At 41.0% G+C, this 19,742-nt stretch overlaps 1 protein-coding gene and 1 pseudogene across 4 annotated transcripts in view; both read left to right on the top strand.

The window, feature by feature from the left end:
• GNA14 (G protein subunit alpha 14) overlaps positions 1-19,742 on the top strand; it is a 203,432-nt gene that overhangs the window by 150,143 nt on the left and 33,547 nt on the right. The window lies entirely within an intron of this gene.
• LOC106506973 (small ribosomal subunit protein eS27-like pseudogene) overlaps positions 17,231-19,742 on the top strand; it is a 36,059-nt pseudogene continuing 33,547 nt past the window's right edge. Inside the window, exon 1 of the transcript XR_014823016.1 lies at positions 17,231-19,015. The product of XR_014823016.1 is annotated as a small ribosomal subunit protein eS27-like pseudogene (transcript). The remainder of the gene's footprint in view (positions 19,016-19,742) is intronic.

Here is a 19,742-nt window from a genome sequence, read left to right as displayed (position 1 = left end):
AGCAGGGTAAACCAGCAAAAACAGAATTCAGAGTCTCATAATATATCCAAAATATTCAGGTTAATTGAAAATCACTCATCATGCCTAGTCTCTGAGAGATCTCATACTGGATTCAAAAGAAAATCAGTATATATCAACACCAAGATGACTGACATGTTAATATTATATGACAAGATTTTAAAGCAGCCAAGAGCAAAATACATCAATGAGCAATGTAAGTACATGCTAGAAACAAAGATCCAACACCAAAATAAATAAATAAATAAAATAAAGGATCAAATGGAATTTGTTGAACTACAAAATACAAACACCAAAACAAAGTACTCAATAATGAGCTCAACAAACAGCATGAACAAGATCGGGGAAGAAGCCATAAACTGGAAGAGAGAATCATAGAAATTACACAATCTGAACAACAAAATAGACTTTCACATCATATTAAAAAGATGAAAACACAACCTCCATGGAGGGAGAAAATATTTTCAAACCATACACCCAGCAAAAGGCTGAAACTAGAATGTGTAAGAAATTCTCAAAACTCAACTCTATAAAAAATAAGCAATCCAATTAGAAAATGGACAAAAGACATAAAGAGACATTTCACTGAAGAAGCTATGTAGATGACAGATAAGGCTATGAAGTGATGTTCAACATCATTAGCTATTAGGGAAAAGCAAATTAAAATCACAAAGAGATATCTCTATCTATCTCTCAGAATGGTTGAAATAAAAAGCAGTGACAACACCAAATGCTGAGGAAAATGTAGATCATTCATAAACTGCTAGTGGGAAGGTAAATTGGTACAGCAACCCCGGAGAATAGTTTGGCTGAGTCTTAAATTAATATGACCATACGACCTGCAGTTGTACTCCTGGGTATTTATTCCCGAGAAATGAAAACTATGTTCACACAAAAGGCTGTATGCAAATGCTCATAGCCACCTTATTTGTATTAGCCCCAAACTGGAAACACTGCAGATAGCTTTCTCTCAAGTGAATGGTTAAACTGTGGTGCATCTATACCATGAAACACTACTCAGAGACAGGAAAGAACCATGGATATGCTGTGTGAATAAAGCCAATCCCCAAAGGCTACATACTATGTGATTCCACTTATATAATATTCTTGAAATGAAAAACTTATAGAAATAGAAAAAAGATGAGCAATTGCTGGGATAGGATGGGAACAGGATGGAAGTAGTTGTGGCTATAAAAGGGCAACAGGTGGGATCTTTGTGATGGTGGAGATGTCCTGTTGACTGTACTAGCATTGATATCATGGGTTTTAGAGGAAACTGTATAAAGGGTACACAGGACCTCTTTGTATTCTTACTTTTTTTAACAACTGCAAGTGAATGATAATTAAATCAAAATAAAAAGGTTGAATTCAAAATGACTATCCTTTGCCTCACTAAGTTTACTCTCCAAAATTCATTCTAATGAAAGAGATTTGCACAAAGATCACAGATCCTAAATATCTAACAGAGAAAGATTAAATTATGGCATATGTATATGTTTAAATATTATGTAGTCAATAAGAATCTCATTCCTTGGAGTTCCTGTTGTGGCGCAGCAGAAGCGAATCCAACTAGGAACCATGACGTTGCAGGTTCAATCCCTGGCCTTACTCAGTGGGTTAAGGATCTGGCATTGCCGTGAGCTGTAGTGTAGGTCGCAGATGCAGCTCAGATCCTGCGTTGCTGTGGGTGTAGGCTGGCAGCTATAGCTCTGTTTTGATCCCTAGCCTGGGAACTTTCATATGCAGCAAGTGCGGCCCCAAAAAGCAAAAAAAGAAAAAAGAATCTCATTCCAGAATGTTCATTTAATTTTTTATTCTTATTTTAAAATGTACATATATGTTATATAGTTCTTTTTGTATGCATGCCTTACTTTAAAATAAACACATCCAAAAACTTTTAGTCTACTTAGTAACATAAGATGTACACGGTCTAAATGGAAAAAAAGTTCTTTGCAATAGTCATGAGTTGTTGTTTTTTAAGCAGTTAGTAAATTATAAAATACTAAAGGAGATTTACCAAAATGTTAATGGTGGACATCTCTGGTGATGGTAAAGTTTTTATATTTCCTAATCATTCTTCTGGTATTTTCAGAAATTTACAGTGAACTTTTATAATATTAAAAATGGAGTGAACTTTTGAAATCATGAGAAAATACAAATGTTATTTAACAGAGCTGCTTAAATGTGGTGAGCCTAGGGAGTTCCCTTTGTGGCTCAACAGTTAACGAACCAGACTAGCATCCATGAGGACACGGGTTTGATCCCTGGCCTCGCTCAGTGGGTTAAGGATCCGGCATTGCCCTGCGCTGTGGTGTAGGTTGCAGATGCAGCACTGATCTGGCATTGCTGTGGCTCTGGAGCAGGCCAGCGGCTAGAGTTCCAATTGGAGCCCTAGCCTGGGAACCTCCGTATGCCGGGTGTGCAGCCCTAAAAAACAAACAAAACAAAACAAAAAAGTGGCAGAGCTAAAAGGGCTTGGGGGTAACCATGTGGCTGAATTTCTTGCCCTTTCCTTAACACTATCTTGGGTTTCACATATATTTGTGGAATTCCCCCCCAATAGCATTTTGCTTATAATTCACTCCACTCTAGAACATCCTTGACATTTGCTCCCCTCACATAGGCCAGAAAATTCTGCTCATGTGATTCCTCACAGCTGTGAGCATTTCTCTACCAGTGTATGGATTTGTGTATGTATTATCCGGTGTCCTAGACAGGTATATGACCAGGAAGCTTGTTAGAAAGGGGAGGAAGATAGAGGTGCAGGAGTGAAAAGAGATCCAGTCATGGCCTGTGATCTGTCCTTCATCCTGTGATGTGAGGAGCTGCCCCACACAAAGCCAGGAGGACCAGACAAGCGCATCAGTGCTTCTGACAATGGGCATTGCACTGCGGGAAAAGCGGGAACTCACAGCACCTCAGTGTGGGGAGATCCGGGTGCTTTGAGACCAAGACTCACTGATACTGTGACAGCCCCCTCACACCGCAAAGCATTAATCAAACCGTTATTTCATAGGCACAGGAAACAAACTTATGGTTACCAGAGGGGGAAGAGAGGGAAGGGTGAATTAGGAGTATGGGATACAGGTACTGTATATAAAGTAGATAATCAACAAGCACCTACTGTATAGCACAGGGAACTATAAGTATTCCATGTTATATTAACCTATAAGGGAAATGAATTATAAGATTATGAATTCCATTATAATAACCTCTAATAGAAATGAATCCGAAAAAATATATATATGTAAAACTGAATCTCTTTGTGAAACACCTGAAACTACCACAAAATTATAAATCGACTGTACTTCAATTTAAAAAAAAAAACAACCCAGGAGTTCCCATCATAGGGCAGCAGAAACAAATCTGACTAGTATCCGTGAGGATGCAGGTTCAGTCCCTGGCCTTGCTCAGTAGGTCAGGTATCCAGCATTGCCATGAGCTGCAGTGTATGTCACAGACACGGCTCAGAGTCTGCATTCCTGTGGCTGTGGTGTAGGCCAGCAGCTGCGGCTCCGATTCGACCCCTAGCCTGGGAACTTCCATATGCTGTGAGGGGGGGGGGGAAAAACAAAAAACAAAAAACAAACAAAAAAAAACACCCAAATTACAAGATACCATTTAATACCCACAAAAATCAACCCCCAAATTAAAAAAATAAAATATTAAAGATGTGCGACTGTGTTCTGCATCACTATGTGCCAGGCATCATGCCGAGTGCTTCCAGGCACATTAAATGCTCCCGAGCATGACCCTAGGAGGTGGGTCCTAGGATCCCTCCGTTCACTCACTGTACTGGGTACTGACTTCCTATCCTGGGCCCAGTCCTTATTCAAGGTGTGTTGTTAGGTTGGTGTATACAGTTCTTGCCCTGATGCAGCTGGTTTTCATTTGGGCTAATTTATAGATGACAAACAAAGAACTTAAGTAATTTTCCCTGACAAATCAATGGCAGTGCCTGGGTTTGACTCTATACAGCCCAGATTCAGAGGCTGAAGCCACAGTCATCATCACTGGAGCATTTCCAGGGACAGTTAAGTCAAGTTTCAATCCTCAGACAGAGTGGTACTGTCTCCATTACAATTTGTGCTCATTTGTGTTGTCAAATAAGAATTACATCTAGTAGCTGTCTGTATGCTTTATATATGCATATAAATATGTGGGGAAAAATTACATTTATGTTTGGTTCCTTTAGTTCATCCAGTATTTTTTGAGCACCTATTACATGTCAGGCACATGACCCCTAGTCTCAAGAAGTTCACAGTGCAGAGAAGCCAAATAAGTTAACAATTATCACATAGTTGTGATATGTACAATAAAGCCAAGTTCAAGGTGCCAAGGAACAAACCAAATGCCCACAGACTCAGCCCTGGGAGGCTTGTAGCTCAGGTGGGTGGTGGATTTATGTTATAGGTAAATAAACAGGCTCAGAGAGGCTACGTTTCCTGCCCGTGGTCACATTGCTAGGAGTTGGAGCTCTAGTCTGAAACTAGGATTTCCAACTGTTTGTCTGTTGTAGTCTTTGTCTCTGAAGAGGTGCAATTTCTGAGTGTCCACATCAGGCCCTGATTAGCTTCTGGACAAAGGCGCCAAAGGGTACATCAGATTCCGTTCTTTCCTTCTTCAGCCTCTTAGGTTCTAAGCCTAACCTGATCTTCTGAAAAGTGCTGGAGTTTGGGACAAGACCAGAAGGCTTTATCATTCATGCCAACCTCATTCCGTGGAGTCCTGGGTGGAAGCTCTTCTAAGATTCATGGGAAAGAATGGTCCGTTAAAGGCCTCTCCCATTGAGGGGGAAATAAGTAAAGGATACACATTCCAAATTAGAGAAATGAGTGCTATTTCAAGAGAGGGGTTATCTCTGGAGAGAGAAGAATGTAAAGTGGAGGGTCACCTATGTAGCTTCTATGTGATATTAAGACCTAAAGCCAATAGCATTCAATAGTATGATTTGACCAAGCAGCATTGTGGATACAAAAACATTTGTTGTACTATTCTTTATACCTTTCTGTTTGCTTGAACTATTCCATTAGAAACATACCATGAGTGGGGCATCAAGTGTGGATTAATCCCAACCCACAGTAAGCACTTTTCTGAATTTCAATAACCTTGACCTTTGCTGAACAGATTGATGTTTCTCTAAGTCCTAGTTCAAATGTCACTTCCTCCATGAAAACATCTCTGATTCCCTTTCATGGCTGAAGGAATGTGCCCCTGAATTCCTGCCATACAAATTAGTACCTTTTTCTTTCTTTTTTTTTTTTTTTGGCAGATCCAGGTCACATCTCTGCTCCTTCCCATCTGCTCTGTGCTCTGGGCAGCCCACAGCCCCGGGGAATTGCTCAGAGAGTTCTCCATCCGTTTGCTAAATGGAAAAACCAGCCTCTGATGTCAGAGGAAGAAGCCAATGATTGAGCAGTTTTTGCTCCGAGAGCTTCAGATTTTTACTTCCTTGAGTGGGTCACTGCAGGTGAATGTTGTCAGTATCAAAGGCGAAGTCAGGGAAGGAAAATGGACCAAGCGCAGCACCCCAGCATCAGCAGTGAGAGCAGAGGAACCGATGTAGTTTTTGATGTGGTTGGTGCCCTTTCTGATGGGAGACCCTCTACCCTTCTCTCACAGCCATACCTATTCCCAGGCCACAGGGGGGTGCTTAGGGACATCTCAGTAGTTTAGACTGTCCTTGGATGTTTATGGATCTGAGCCCTGAAGAAGCAGGGCATCCTAGGGCAAAGCTCTTCTTGAAGGAACTCAGTAACAAGTAGTTAAGGAAACCCTGCATTTTGTCTTGTGGGAACTTGACTCTTATACCTGTGACCTTAGATGAATTAACCAAAGTAACCCAGCCAGGGTTCATACTTTGACCATGCAGGCAGATTACATAAAAGTTTCCTAAAAGTCAACTGTTTCAAAAACAGTACTTTTCCACTATCATGATTTGAAATGTTATTATTTGCCAAAGAAAGGAAAAACAGTAAATTCCTTCCGTATGTACTCATCTTCACAGGGTGCAATAAAAGATTCCAAGAGCAATGTAACTATGCCACCTCCTGCAGAGCACACCCCAGTGCAGAAGTTGTCATGGACATCACTCCTGCTTGCCTTGGGTTGAGTCTTATAGAGCAAGTCCAAGGTCTCCTGGTATCATGAACCTTCTTCACTCCTTTCATGAAACACTATCCTCTCTTGGAAGAAAGTCCTCTAATTAAGGAATATGATTTTTCACTGTTTAATAGAACAAGTAGCCTTTCTTTTATGTTTGGCTAAGTCATCTCTGAACAACTTCATTTTAAAGAAACAGAGCATTAAATATAGTTGAAGTTTCACTTTCCCCTTTCCTTCCTTTTTTCAAACTATGACCTCTAGTGGATTTCTCGGAGTCCCTAAAGATGTGGAGCATCCTGGGTTCTTAATTATTTTGAAATATTCTACACATGTAGCAATCTGCTGGGAAAAAAATAAATATCTTTGTGCCTACTTTGTCAAAACTCGTTGGCCATATTTGCTACATAGTCAGGGAAAGTAATACTAGCTGCTATAACAAAACTTCAAAACCTCTGTTGCTCAACACAATAGAAGTTTATTTTCTGTTCATACAACATTCTTGTACTTGGGCAAATTTCCATCAGTGATGCAAGGATCTAGGCTACATTCTTCTTGAACTTCTGCATACTTCAGCATGGTCTCTCCAAGTCACTATGACACAGAGCGCTAACTAATAAGCTAAGAAGTTTCCTCATGACAATTCTAGACTATTCCAGGTGAGAAGAATTTGTGCTTCGCTAATTCGCAATTATTGCCACATTTCAGATTTTTTTTTGGAGAGGGGGAGTTTTTTCACTCCTCTAAGGCAGTCTAGTCACTGTGTGGCTACCTGAGATCTTATATAGTTCTTCCTTTGATCTAACCTGAGTCTGCTGAGTCTGAGGACATTTTCTCTATGTGTGAGCTTCACTATTCTGAGTGTGAACTCTTATTCTGGTTTTGCTTCTTCAGGAGGCAGGGATGAGCCAGCTGCTATGCTGAGCTCTTCGGTCACCCAGAGGTGTGGAAGAATACCTCTTTACCACTCTCATCCTCTCAGAGAAACTCCTCCTCATTCATTAAAGATGGTGATGCCAATTTTCAGTAACCTTAAAAAGTACCAAAACCAGACATTTTGGTTGGTACAATTTAGCCATTAATATGTTAGAAAATCTAAAAATCTGAATCATGTCCCTCAGAAGTTGTATGCTCCATGCAGGAACAGATTCTTTCATATCTTAAGCATTCTGACCACATCTTTCCCTTGCTTAAACCCTTCTAAGCTCAAGTGCTGTTGGAATTCCCATTTCCCTAGTTTCTCCTAAGGTGTGGAGCTTTTTAAAAAAAATTTTAGTTGATTTACCATGTTGTGCCAACTTCTGCTGAATGGAGCATCTCCTTTTTATATTTCCTAATCATATGGATTTCTACCAAGCCAATTTAAGTCTCAAAGATTCAAGCTAGAGGGCCCCCTTGGGCCTGCTCCTGCAAGGATTTTAAGGGGCTGAGAGGTTGTGCACACCTGGAGCCTATACCCTGCTTCTAAATCATCTCTGGGTACCCAGAACCTCTGAATCCCCTACCCAGCAGCACTGAGTGGCTTCCAGGGCTCATTTGGATCTCTTCTGTGAGCAAGGGAAGCACATGCAATGGTGGGTCACGGGGTTGGTGGTGGGGGTGCAGGGGCCTGAGAGAGCATGTCACATCCCCTTTCACTGCTGTGCCCCAGATGCTCTGCTTGTCTCTGTCTGATCCAGGCCCAGGGAGGGTGCTAGTCAAAGAATGAGGAGGAGTACTGAGAGAGAAAGAGGTGGGCAAAGAGAGAAGTAAGTGCCCTGCTCTATTCTCCGCCTTTCCCCTGGAGCCAGACCACTCCCTGCTCTCAAGTCCAGATTCCCTCCACTCTTTCTTCTTCTTCCTCTTCTTCTTTTTTTTTTTTTCTTTCTTTTTAGGGCTGCGCCCACAGCATATCTTCTTTCTTTTTTTAGCTGCCCCTGTGGAATATGGAAGGTCCCAGGCCAGGGATGGAATCTGAGCCACAGCTGCTACCTATGCCACAGCTGTGGCTATGCCAGACCCTTAATCCACTGTGCCACAGTGCAAGCTCCTTCTCTCTCTCCTTTTACTGAAGAACTAGAGCCATTATCCTAGAATCTGAGCCACAGCTCCAAGATATATTTTAGGTTTTGCACAATAAATACTTACACATGGCTGCTGTCATTTTGCCTTAATATCACAAGAATTATCATCCACCTAAGCCTTTTCAAATTCTGATTCTGGTGACCTAAGTTTTCTTAATGAGAGCAACATGTTTCTGCTAATCTTTATAAAGACCAAACCTGATTACAGGTCTGGGTGATTATCAGGTGAGCCAATTCCCTTGCAGAGCTGTACTAAAGAAGAGGGTTTGTATCAATACTTCATCTTTCAGGTCAGACTGTATTTTCATTTCAGTTTTCACGATTGTAATATGACTTTCCATCACTCAATGATGGTGGGCAGTGCAAGTGAGTGGTCTTTCCCTTGCGTCTAGGCTTTTGTTGACATTAGCAGCTCTCAGGTAAATGGCACACATAGCTTTTTGGAGGACAGAAGCAGTTCTCAAACTTGGGTGTGCTTCAGAAGCCCCTGGAGCACTTATTATAACCTAGATTGCTAGATCCTACCCTCAGAGGTTTTGATTCAGGGAACTGGGGTAGGGCAGGAGAATTTGATTTTCTAACAAGTTCCCAGGTGATGCAGGCTGCTGGTATGAAGCACACACTTTGAGAGCTCCAGGCATACCTTGGAGATACTGTGGATTTGGTCCCAGACCACTTCAATCAAGAAAAAATCATGATAAACTGAATCACATGAATTTTGGGGTTTCCCAGTGTATATAAAAGTTGTGTTTGCACTTTACTATTAAGTGTGCAATAGCAGTTTGTCTAAAAAAAACCAATGGACATAATTTAATTTTTTAATTTTTTATTTTGTATTTTGTTCTTTTAGGCATATGGAAGTTCCCAGGCTAGGGGTTGAATTGGAGCTGCAGCTGCCAGGCTACACTACAGCCGCAGCAAAGCAGGATCCACCCCTCATCTATGACCTATACCACAGGTCACGGCAGTCCTGGATCCTTAACCCACTGAGCAGGGCCAGGCATTGAGCTCACATCCTCATATATACTAGTTGGGTTCATTACTGCTGAGCCACAGTGGGAACTCTGTATATAACTATAACTTAATTTAAAAAATGCCTTATTGCCCCCCAAATGCTAACCATCATCTGATCCTTCAGCCGGTCATCTTTTTGCTGATGGCTGCTGACTGATCATGGTGGCGTTTGCTGAAGGTTGAGGGGGCCATGACAATTTCTTAAAATAAGACAGCAGTGGACTTTGCAACATTGATTGACTCTGCCTTTCATGAACACTGGTTCTATAACATGCAATGCTGCTTGATAGCTTTTTACCCACAGTAGAACTTGTTTCAAAATTGGAGTCAGTCCTCTCAAACACTGCACTGTTTTCATCAATTAAGTTTCTGAACTCTTCTAAATCCTTTGTTGCCATTTAAACAATCTTCACAGCATCTTTACCAGGAGTAGATTCTCAAGAAACCACTTTCTTTATCCATAAGAAGCAATGCCTCAACCATTGAAGTTTTATTATGCAATTATAGCAATTCATTTGCATCTTCAGATTCCACTTTTAATTCTAGTTCTCTTGCTATTTACACCACATCTGCGGTTCCTTCCTCCAATGACGTCTCAAACCTCTCAAAGTCATCCATGAGGGCTGAATCAGCTTCTTCCAAACTCCAGCTAATGTTGATATTTTGACCTCTTTCTTGATCCATGAGTGTTCTTAATGGCATCTAGAGTGGTGAATCCTTTCTATAAAGTTTTCAATTGACTTTGCCCAGATCTATCAGAGGAATCACTATAGCAGCTATAACCTTATGAAATAAATTTCTTTCTTTCTTCTTTTTTTTTTTTTTTTTTTGACCACACCCAGGGCATGTGGAAGTTCCCAGAGCCAGGGAACCTGCACCATAGAATTGAAAAGCGCTGCTGCAGTGACGCCAGATCCTTAACCTGCTGTGCCACGAGGGAACTCCTGAAATGAATTTCCTTATTTATAAAAGGACTTGAAAGTTGAAGTGACTCCTTGATCTGTGGGCTGAAGAATGGATGCTGTGTTAGCAGGTTTGAAAACAACATTAACCTCTCTGTCCATCTCCACCAGAGCTCTTGGGTGAACAAGTACCTTGTCAATGACCAGTAATATTTTGAGAGGAATCTTTTTTTTTTTTCTGAGCAGTAGGTCTCAACAGTGGGCTTAAAACATTCAGTAACCCATGTTGTGAACAGACACGCTGTCATCTAGGTTTAGCTCTTCCATTGATAGAGCACAGCCAGGGTGCTAGGATTTGGGGAGTGATAAATGAACGTTGGTTTCAACTTCAAGCCCCCAACACATAAATCCCTAACAAGGGGATCAGGCTGTCCTTTGAGGCTTTGGGGCCAGACACTGGCTTTTCTCTAGCTTTTCAAGTCCTAAATGGCATCTTCTTCCACTAGAAGGCTATTATGTATACATGGAAATCTGTCATTTTGTGTAGCCACCTTCACTAATCATCTTCAGTACATCTTCTTGGTAACTTCTTGCAGTTTCTATTATCAGCCCTTGCTGGTCACCTTGTACTTTTATGTTATGAAGATGGCTTCTTTCCTTCAACCTCATGAACCAACCTCTGCTACCTTTAAACTTGGCGCCTGCAGCTTCCTCACCTCCCTCAGCCTTCATAGAATTGAAGAGAGTTGGGGCCTTGCTCTGGATTAGGTGTTGTGGTTGGTTTGCTTTCTTATTCAGACCACTAGAACTTTTTCCATACCAGCAATAAAGCTGTTTTGCTTTCTTCTCATTCGAGTGTTCACTGGAGTAGCAATTCTAATTGCCTTCATTCACAGCTTGGCTGAGTGTTTGGCACAAGAGGCCTAGCGCTTGGCCTGCCTTGGCTTCTGACCTGCCTTCCTCATTAAGCGTAATCATTTCTAGCTTTTGATTTAAAGTGAGAGACGTGCAACTCTTCCTTTTACTTGGCCACTCAGAGGCCCATGTAGGGTTATTAATTGGCATAATTTCACTATTACTGTGTGTCAGGGCCTGAGGAGAGGGAGAGGGATGGGGAAGAGCGTAGTCAGTAGAGCAGTCAGAACACACGCAGCATTTATTTATCTATGTATTTATTTATGCTTTTTTTTTTTTTTGGTCTTTTTGCCATTTCTTGGGCCACTCCCACAGCATATGTAGGTTCCCAGGCTAGGGGTCTAATTGGAGCTGTAGCCACCGGCCTACGCCAGAGCCACAGCAACAAGGGATCCGAGCCGCGTCTGCAACCTACGCCACAGCTCACGGCAACACCGGATCTTTAACCCACTGAGCAAGGGCAGGGATCGAACCCGCAACCTCATGGTTCCTAGTCGGATTCGTTAACCACTGTGCCATGATGGGAACTCCTTTTCTTTTTTTTTTTTTTTTTTTTTTTAAGAGATGCACCCATGACATATGGAAGTTCCCATTCTAGGGGTCAAATCGGAGCTATGGCTGCTGGCCTAGGCCACTGCCACAGCAACTCAGGATCTGATCCATGCTCACAGCTGGATCCTTACCCCACTGAACGAGGCCAGGGATTGAACCCACAGCCTCATGAATCCTAGTCGGTTTCGTTAACCAATGAGCCATGAAGGAAACCCCTTCATTTATCAATTAAGTTTGCTATGTAATATGGGTGCAGTTCATGGTGCCTGAAAACAGTGGCAGTAGTAACATCACATTGGATCACTGATCACAGATCAATAAAACAAATATAGTAATTTCGAAAAAGTTTGAAATATTGTGAGAATTTATAGCCCAGCCTACTAACATTGCTTACCTGAACTATAGCATACCTCAAAGGTGTTGTGTACCCAGTTTGAGACCAGGGTAAGAAAGTGTGTCAGATGAGTTTTTTGTTTTCCCAATACATAGGGAAGTTATGTTTACACTCTATGGTAGTCTACTAAAGAAGAGCAAAATGCCTTAATTTAAAAATTTATTTAAATATATATATTTTTTCTTTTTTAGGGTCCCAGGGGTGCATATGGAGGTTTCCAGGTTAGGGGTCAAATCGGAGCTGCAACTGCCCATCTACACCACAGCCACAGCAACACCAGATCCAAGCTGCAGCTTAGACCTGCACCACAGCTCACAGCAATGCTGGATCATTTACCCACTGAGCAAGGCCAGGGATCAAATCTCTATCCTCATGGATACGGGTCAGGTTCGTTTCCACTGAGCCACAATGGGAACTCCCTAAATAAATTTATTTAAAAATTACTGCTTATTGCTAAAAAGAAATGCTAACCATCATCTGAAGCTTCAAGGAGTTCATAATCTTTTTGCAGTAGTATTATCAAAGATCACTGGTCACACATCACCATCACAATCAGAATAACACTGAAAAAGTTGGAAATACTGCAAGAATTACCAAATTGACACAGAGACGTGAACTCAGCAAATGCTGTCGGAAAAGGGTACCACTAGAATTGCGTGATGCAAGGTTGCCGCAAAACTTCATTTTATAAGAAACACATTATCTTAATAAAACGAGGTATGCCTGTAAAAAAGAAAGAAAGAAATTTTGTGAGAATCGCCAACATGTGACACACAGACATGAGGTGAGCAAATGCTGTTGGAAAAATGGTGCCAATAGACTTGCTGGATCTAAGGCTGCTACAAACCTTCAAGTTATAAAAAATGCAATATCTGTCAAGGGCAGTGAATCAAAGCACAGTAACATGAGATAGGCCTGTATGGGAGGAGGGTAGTCATTCTAACCCATTCCTTGGATAGACCTGAATAACTAAAAGGAGGAGGAATGTACATCTATAATTAAGGTGTCTTTGCTATTAAGCAGTCTTAATTATTGCTTCACCTGTCTTTCCTGTAGTCCAGAAACCCAGATTCTGTGTCTTCTCTCTCCTATGCCTCCTCTTTCTAAACTACTATTTTAAAAATTTACACCTTGGAGTTCCCACTGTTGTACAGTGGTTTAAGGATCCAGCATTGTCTCTGTAGTGGTGTGGGTTCAATCCCTGGCCTGGTGCAGTGGGTTAAGCATTTGGCATTGCTTCAACTGCTGCATATGTCACAGCTGCAACTCAGATTTGATCCTGGCCCAGGAACTTCCATATGCTGTGGGCACAGCTGAAAAAGAAAAAAAAAGTCTACACCTTTATTGAGATTTATTTCACACTCCATATAAATCACCCTCTAAATTCTACACTTGAGCATATAATTAAATGTTTTTAAAACAATTTTTGTCCCCCATAAAAGAAACTGTACCCATTTCATAGTCATTCCTCCATTTACCTCACTCCCGCCCAGTCCTAGGCAACCAATAAAATATTTTATATCTCTATAGATTTTCCCATTTAGACATCTTACATAGATGGAGTCATACAGTATGTGGTCTTTTGTGACTGGCATCTATCACTTAGCATGTTTTCAAGATTTATCCACATCAGGGGAGTTCCCGTCGTGGCGCAGTGGTTAATGAATCTGACTAGGAACCAAGAGGTTGCGGGTTCGGTCCCTGCCCTTGCTCAGTGGGTTAACGATCCGGCGTTGCCGTGAGCTATGGTGTAGGTGCAGACGCGGCTCGGATCCCTTGTTGCTGTGGCTGTGGCTTAGGCCGGTGGCTACAGCTCCGATTAGACCCCTAGCCTGGGAACCTCCATATGCCGCGGGAGCAGCCCAAAGAAATAGCAAAAAGACAAAAAAAAAAAAAAAAAAAGATTTATCCACATCATACCATATATTAGTACTCATTCCTTTTTATTGTTGATTTATATTCTTTTGTATGGTTATACCACATTTTGTTTATCCATTCATCAGTTGATGGCTATTTGGGTTGTTTACACTTTTTGGCTAATGCCGTAGTGAACATTCTTGCACGGATTTTTCTGTGGACATGTATCTTAGCTTTTCTTGTGTATATACTTGGAAGTGGAATTGTTGGGCCATAGAGTAAATCTCTGTTTAACTAGGTGAGGAAATGTCAAGCTGTGTTTCAAAGTGGCTGCGTGATTTTCCAATTCCACCATCAATGTCTGAGTTATTATTTTCCTTCATCCTTACCAACACTTGTTATGTTCCGCCTTTTTGAATACAGCAGTCCTCATGGGTATAAGCAGTGTCTTTGTGATTTCGGTTATATTTATCTGAGAACCGATGATTTTGAATATCTTTTCATATGCTTATCAATTATTTGTAAATCTTTTCAAAAATATCTATTCAAATCCTTTGTTACTTTTTGAGTTATTCACCTGAATTGTTAAGGGTTTCTTAATCTGAGTAGAAGTCTTATCAGATATGTGATATATAAATATTTTGTCCCATTGAATGGGTCGTTTTTTTATTTTCATGATTGTGTCCTTTGAAGCACTAAAGTTTTAAATTTTTATGTAGTTGCAGTTCAACTCTTTTTGTAGTTATTGTTGCTTTGCTTTTGGTGACATATCTCAGACTCCATTGCCTAATTAAAAGTCCAAAAGATTTACTCCTATGCTTTCTTCTGCGTAAAGTTTCAGCTCTTACATTTGGTTCGATGATTCCTTTTGAATTCATTTTTCTATTGGGTGAGATAAGGGTCTAGCTTTATTCTCTTGCATTCGAGTGTCTGGTTGTCCCAACACAATTTGTTGAATAGCTTACATATTCTTTTCTCATTGAATTGTCTTGGCAACCTTGGAGAGTATTGTCTCCAAACTGATCTACATAATCAGAACAATCCCCCCCCCTTTTTTTGGCAGAAACTGACAAGCTAGCCCTAAAATTTATGCGGAAGTGCAAGAGATCCAGAATCACCAAAATAATCTTGAAAAAGAAGAGCAAAGTTGGAGGACTTACAGTTCTCAATTTCAAGTCTTACTAAGAAACTACAGTAATCAAGACAGTGTGGTATTGGCACAAGAAGAGATACACAGATTAAGGGACTAGATTGAGAGTCTAGAAATAAATCCTTATATTTATGGTCAATTGTTTTGTTTTACAAGGTTGCCAAGACAGATCCATGAACATGAGATGTTTTTCCATTCATTTAGATCTTCAGTTTCTTCCAGCAATCATTTGTAGTTTTAGGTATACAAATCTTATACTTCTTGCCCTAAATTTTATTCTGAAGTATTTTATTCTTTTTGATGCTGCCTCAAATGGAACTTTTTAAATTTTATTTTTGTTTGTTTTTTAATTAAAGTATAGTTGATTTACAATGTGCCAGTTTCAGTCTTGAAATGATGACTAGTGTATAAAAATACAATTATTTTTAAAATTGATCTTATATCCTGCATCCTTCTGAACTTATTTATTAGCTATAAGAATTTTTAGTATATACCTTACAATTTGCTACATGCAAGATCATCTCCTCTATAAATAGAGATAGTTTTACTTTTTCCTTTTCAATCTAGATGCATTTTATTTCTTTGTATTGCCTAATTATTTGGGCCAGAACCTCCAGTACAGTGTTTCTTGCTGGAAATTAAGGGCCCAGAAATGCAGTCCTCCATCGCTATGATTGAAGCCATGCTGTGGAAGATTCGGTGAATAGAGAGGGGCTTGATGAAACTGACAGTAACATGGTTCCACTTAACACACCTTCCCTGATGCCATTTTGCAACATCTTAAACAGAAAAATACTGCTGTCTTATCATGTGTCCCAAGTCATCAGTGGAAGTCTAGTGTGAAGATGTGCAAGGTGTTTTATCCTTAAATAATAAAATAGAGGGCTGGGCAACAGTGCTGACGTTAAGCCACACGGAAAGAGTCACTGGGACCACTGTTGCCAGATTCAGCACTTTGTCAAATGCGAGAAGACGACAGATTCAGCTGTTGGAGCATCACCAGTAATTATTTTATTAATGGGGTGATCACATGGGGAAACAGACTTCCTAATAACTCTAATAGACTACTTCTTACTGATGCAGTTGGCACATATGATACCTTTTATGTATTTGTTTATATAGTTGACTCTTGAACAACAGGGGTTTGAACTGTGCAGATCCACTTATAGGTGGATTTTTTTCAATAGTAAATACTGTGGTACACACTACAGAATTGTGGATATGGAGGAACTGGGTATACAGAAGAACTGTGTATACGGACTATAAATTATGTAAGAATTTTCAACTCCAGAGGGTCAGTGCCCCTCACCCCTTGCTCATAATAATTTGCTGAGTGTGTCCTTTCTTCTTCCATTATGATTGACAGCAGAGACCTTTTTCTGCCTTCACAAGACCTTACACACATGGTGTGGTGCAGCTCACAAACTGTACAGATGGTTCTCCTAACTCAGGTGTGACTTGACTTTAGTGATCATTGCCGGTTATAGGACTGGACTTAACTTTCTCCTATGCTGTCATCTTCCCTTCTGAACAGCTCCCCTAAAATGCATGCACAGCACCTCCAACACAGTCTGTACCAAACCTGCCCCCACTGCCACTGCTCAGGCTACTCTTCCCCTAAGATTTCCAACTTCTCACGGTGATACTGTTGTATATCTTGCCCATTTCCCATGTTTGTTTAATACTTACACCTTCCTCTCCCTTGCTCCTTTTATCTAGTCGTTAATGGGTCATGTTGAGTCCACCAGTCTGGTTTCTAGCAAACTTGACCATCTTCCCTCCCTCTGCATTCTCAGGTGTCTTCACCCAGAGAGTGGCCAAGATTTTTAGAGTTGACGATCTTCATCTGTTTCTTCAATTAATGATAATTTGTTGCAAGGCTAACCTTTAAGCATTGTTCTGATCCTATCTCTTTCTTACTCCTACGATCTCAGTGGCTCCCATGACTTGTAAAATTCAGCCCAAATTCCATAGCAGACAAAGTTTTCCATGCATTGGCCCCAGGATTTCTTGTTCATCTAATCTCTTGTTGGGGTCAAAACTCTACGTCTTCTATTTATGTCCCTTTGCTTTCTGACTCCCAGATCTTCACTTACTTTGTCTCTTCAGCCTTGAAGCCATTTCAGCATTTATCTGATTTCACTCTTATAACTCATTTACATGCCACCTTCTCTCTGAAACCTTTTCTGATCTCTCCAGTTAGTGTCAATCTCTTGTGCTTTCTGAACCCTTGTAGCTTTGTAGCTGTAGCTTTCTTAGGCATTTTCCACCTTCCGTCTTGTTAATTAGTTTTTTTTTGTTTGTTTGTTTTTGTCTTTTTGCCTTTTCTAGGGCTGCTCCTGCGGCATATGGAGGTTCCCAGGCTAGGGGTCCAAATGGCCGCCAGCCTACACCACAGCCTCAGCAACTCGGGATCCGAGCCGCTTCCGTGACCTACACCACAGCTCATGGCAACACCGGATCCTTAACCCACTGAGCGAGGCCAGGGATCGAGCCCGCAACCTCATGGTTCCTAGTCGGATTCATTAACCACTGAGCCATGACAGGAACTCCCAGTTTTGTTTATAGATGTATAAATAACTTAAGCTCGTAGCGACTCTTTGTAAGGAAGCAGACGTTGACTGAATCCATGGTGGAGTATTGTACAGGCAACATGGTTGTCGTTGCCATTTCAGGGCATCAGACTCTGATCATTTCTCACATGTGCTTTAGAGTCACCTGTATTTATCTCCCAGCCTCTTACCCTTTCCTTTCCAGTTTATTCTCTTGAAGATATTATCCAGAGTTATCTGATCGGGCACTCCCCTTCCCAGTGTGATTTAGTTCCACTCGGGTTCTTAGGACTTAATCCAGGCTCTTTATTCCTCCCAGGCTGTGCCCCACCGCCTCCCAGCCCTGTCACTCAAACACACACGCAGCTTTCCTGGTCATCCTGAAGATGCCGCACCCATTCTGTGCCCCAGGCGCTCTCCACTCCCCAGAGTGTCTGGATACCTTAGTGAATCCTCATCCTTCTCCAAAATATAAATATTTCTTTTCAAAGCCCATTCCATACTCTTATTTTGTGCTGCTGTCACTTATAAGCCCAAATAAACCCGTTTCCTCTACTTGGCTTACATATCTCCCCTGAACATACTCAGGGCCCCCGAATGTGGCTTTGGATTTTTTATGCAATTATGTGTGGACATGTCTGTCTCCTTGCAAAGGCTGTGAACTCCCTGAAGTGCAGAGGTTTTCATTTTATCTTGATAGCATCAGCATCTAGTCATCTGGCAGGTATTCAGTGCACATTTGAATGCATGAAAACAAAATCCAGGAATGCCTTTTAATTCTAAAGAGGAAACTGATGAGTGAAACACAACTAATCAAGCTGTCTCGTTATAGCCCCCTGAGAAAGAAAAATGGTCCAAACCAGGCCTGCAGTAGAACTTTCTGCATGATGTAATTCTCAACCTTCTTCTGGGAAGTAATTTGCATCCTTGATTAAATGCTTGAGCAATTCTCTGATACTTCTAAATGATTAAGAACTTCTGAGAAGTCAGAGTTGTTCAACCAACTGACTGACTAACCTAATAATCTTTGACCAGACTGTTTTTTCCTTACCAAATAAAACTTTGACACATGCTTATAAAAAATTTGTCTGGAAAGTTGTTCTTTCTGGTGGTGAGGACCTCTCCATGAGAACATGCCTCTCACAAAGTATCTCCTTCATCCATGTCTAGAAGAGAAGAAGAGGAAAAACAAGAAAAAGCCCCTGGTGCAGAGCCCACTTCCTATTTCATGGATGTGAAGTGCTCAGGATGCTATACAGTCACCACTGTCTTTAGCTTTGTGCAAACACTAATTTTGTGTGTTGGCTGTTCTGTTATCCTCTGCCAGCTCACAGGAGGAAAATCAAGGCTTACAGAAGGATGCTCCTTCAGGTGGAAGCAGCACTAAATGCACCTTGAATCAAGATGAATGGGAAAGTGGAATCCCCTTGTAGCATGGCCGAAAGGAATCCAACTAGTATCACTGAGGATGCAGCTTCCATCCTTGACCTCACTAGGTAGGTTAAGGATCTGGCTTTGCCATGAGCTGTAGTGTAGGTGGCAGATGCAGCTTGAATCCCACTTTGTTATGGCTGGAGCGTAGGCCAGCAACTATAACTCCAATTCGACCTCTAGCCTGGGAACCTCCATATGCTGCAGGTGTGGCCCTAAAAAGCAAAAGCAAAAAAAAAAAAAAAAAAAAAAAAAAAAAAAAGATACTAGTAGCAAGTCAAAAGGGCAGATTAAAAAGAGACAGCCAAGAATAACCCTCCTGAGATCATACTCACTCCAAGGGGTCTTGAAGGCCATTGTGCCTGCAAAGTGCTGAAAGGAAAAAACAATGACAAAAAAAATTAGTCAACCTAAAATCCTGTTTCTAGCAAAGCTGTCATTGTTGCTGGGAATTAAAAAATTGGAGCAGCTGCTTTGGAAAACAGTTTGACAATTCCTCAAAAAGCTAAACATAGAGTTATCTGCAATTCCTAGGTCTATACCCAAGAGAAATGAAGACACAGACCAAGATAATATGGATGTGAATGCTCACAGCAGCACTATTCTTAAACACCCAGAAAGTTTAACAAATCATTTGGATTCTTTAATGTCCATAAAATGATGAATGTATACATGTGACATGTTCATACAATGGAATATTGTCAGGCAATAAAAAGAGATGAAGTGCTGACCCATGCTACAACGTGGGTGAACTGTGAAAACATGCTCAGTGGAAGAAGTCAGCCATGAAGA

The sequence above is a fragment of the Sus scrofa genome, chromosome 1 (assembly GCF_054392235.1).
Source record: "Sus scrofa isolate SSC_HxYL_T2T_F1_AM1 chromosome 1, Sscrofa_HxYL_maternal_Yorkshire_Landrace_v2.0, whole genome shotgun sequence".
Lineage (NCBI taxonomy): Eukaryota > Metazoa > Chordata > Mammalia > Artiodactyla > Suidae > Sus > Sus scrofa.
The sequence above is the reverse complement of the archived record's forward strand: the minus strand, read 5'-3'. Positions and strand labels throughout refer to the sequence as shown.